This window comes from Pteropus vampyrus, unplaced genomic scaffold (genome assembly GCF_000151845.1).
Source record: "Pteropus vampyrus isolate Shadow unplaced genomic scaffold, Pvam_2.0 Scaffold145, whole genome shotgun sequence".
In the NCBI taxonomy this organism is placed as follows: Eukaryota; Metazoa; Chordata; class Mammalia; order Chiroptera; family Pteropodidae; genus Pteropus; species Pteropus vampyrus.
In genome coordinates, this window is record NW_011888926.1 from 2910343 (window position 1) to 2912523 (window position 2181).

The 2181-nt window shown below is 55.1% G+C and overlaps 1 protein-coding gene across 2 annotated transcripts in view; it reads right to left on the bottom strand.

Annotated features, from left to right (window-relative positions):
• The window catches only part of GRAP2 (GRB2-related adaptor protein 2), a 68917-nt gene that overhangs the window by 4738 nt on the left and 61998 nt on the right, over positions 1–2181 (bottom strand). The window lies entirely within an intron of this gene.

The following is a 2181-nucleotide window of genomic DNA, read 5'->3' on the forward strand; positions in this document are numbered from 1 at the left end:
GTAGAATTCAGAGTCAAAGGGACACAGCCTACGGTGGCTCTGACAGTTACTCCTGAGTCACAAACTCTTTCTTCTCACATTGCCTTCGATAATGGCTGCCCCGGCCCTCCTTAGAGCAGGAAGGGCTGGGGAAGACGGAAGGGACAGGTCCCCACCTAGCCCGCCAGGGCTCCCTCACTAATACTTGCACCTCAACGCTTTATGTCTTAGCGCGTGCGCGTGTGCACACACTCACACACACACACACACACACACACGCACACACACACATGCACTCCTTCTAAGCGTCCTCGGTGCACGCATGTGTGCTCCCAGTCTCCCCTAAAACACTGATGTCCCTTCTCCCAGCCAGGCCAATCTGTGCTTCACACCCTGGGGTGAGCACTAGGAAACGATTCTATTTTGAGGTGCTGGAGAGAGACAGTGGGGTTCCTCTCCCCAGGGGCAGCTCTCGGTGCGGGGAAGGTGCAGGTGCCGGCAGGCATGCAAAGGGCAGGGGAAAAGGAAGCGCTCATCTGAAAGTCAGCTCCCACCCAGGGTCCTGGTCAATCAACCAACCAACCAACCAATCAGCCAATCGCTAGTCAATGCTCTTCTGGGGGGGGGAAAGGCTTCTCTCTGTGTCACTGGGCAAGGCATCTTCAAAATGCGGAGAACCAAGAGGGAAAGCAGAGCCCTGGAGAGACCCCTTGTAACACAGAACAATGGCTCTCACACCCACCGTTCCCAGCCAGAATCTGGGATGCTGCTATCTTGGCTACTGGGGACACAGAGGTTACACCCAAGTAAGCCCCTGGGAGATTGGTGAAAAATTCCTCCATTCCCCAGAGCGTGGCTCCTCAGGGCGTCTGTTTCTCCATGTCAGTTACGAGGAAGAGGGTTAGCTGAGGACCTGCATGTGAGGGAGAATAAGGCCTTGGCTGAGCACCAACCAAGAGGCCGGCCCTGCCCAGGCCTCCAGACGCCTGTGCTCCAGTCCTGCCCCTCACACCCTAACCGCTCCAGCTCAGGCTTGTGCGGCCGCACCCCGATTCTCCGTCCGGCAGTCCTCACCCTTGGAGAACAGGAGGGAAGCTGCTCTGCAAACCTCCCAGGTGAGTGGGCTTGCAGGTAAGCAGAACGTGCCCCACCAAGTCCAACCCCACCCTGCTGCTTAGCGTCCGACGCCAGGTGTAGATCTCTGCTGAGCTACTCAGTGAAAATTCTCAAGATAAGGAGGAAGCGGTGCCATCGTAAGGACAGGAAGAATTTGAGTTTCACGTCCTTGTCCCTACCACCTGCACACCTGCTGAGGGGAGTAGAAAAACAAGTACGAATATAACCCTCTATCTGAGTTCCTTTCATATCAGCTAATTAACCAACTAAATTGCCAATAAATTACTATTATAAATGTGTGTATACATAGGCATATATATGTGTACATGCGTGTACACACACGTATGTAGATGTAGTTCCAGCTTTTCTTCCTTGCTCCCTCTCTGCAGGCAGCTTCAGACAAAAGCCTCTGACCCCTCCGGAAGGGCTTCATCGGATCATGGGTGCCACATAGTTGGCAGGGAAGAGGCCGAGTTTGTTGTGCAGGCGGCCAGTCCACCAGGACGGGTTGGAGCTGTCCAGGACCTCGAGCACCTCTCCACAGTGGAATCCCAGCTCGTCATCCTCGAGGGCCTCGAAGTCGTACAGCGCCCGGGCCCACCGCACGCGCTGTTGGGGAAAAGCACAGGGGTGTCCTGCTGAGCCGGTGGCCAGCCTCCGGAGCCACCGTCACACAGAAGAGGTTCTGCTGGCTTCGGCATCAAGACAAAGTCCTCCGTCAGCAGCTTGCCCCGAAGGCTGACATATGGCTGTCCAGAGACATTTCAAACCCCCATTGTTAACTGAAAGTAGATACCGGAGGCACAGCCCTGAGCGCGAAGGTACCAGAACCCAGCAGCCACTCACGAGACTCGGGACCTTTGGCTGAGAGAGATGTTATTCTCCAAGGCCCCAAGAGAATCCCCGAGAACCAGTCTCCCTACTTCAACAGATAGTCTTTTTATTTTCTTCAGCTGACACACAGAATGGCAGCGTGCCCAAACTAGCAGCCCTTGGTGCGAGAGCAACCAAGTCCAGATGGATCTCAGCGATGAAGGCCATAGATCTCCCTCCGCTAAAAACAGAGCCGAGACATATGAGAAGGAC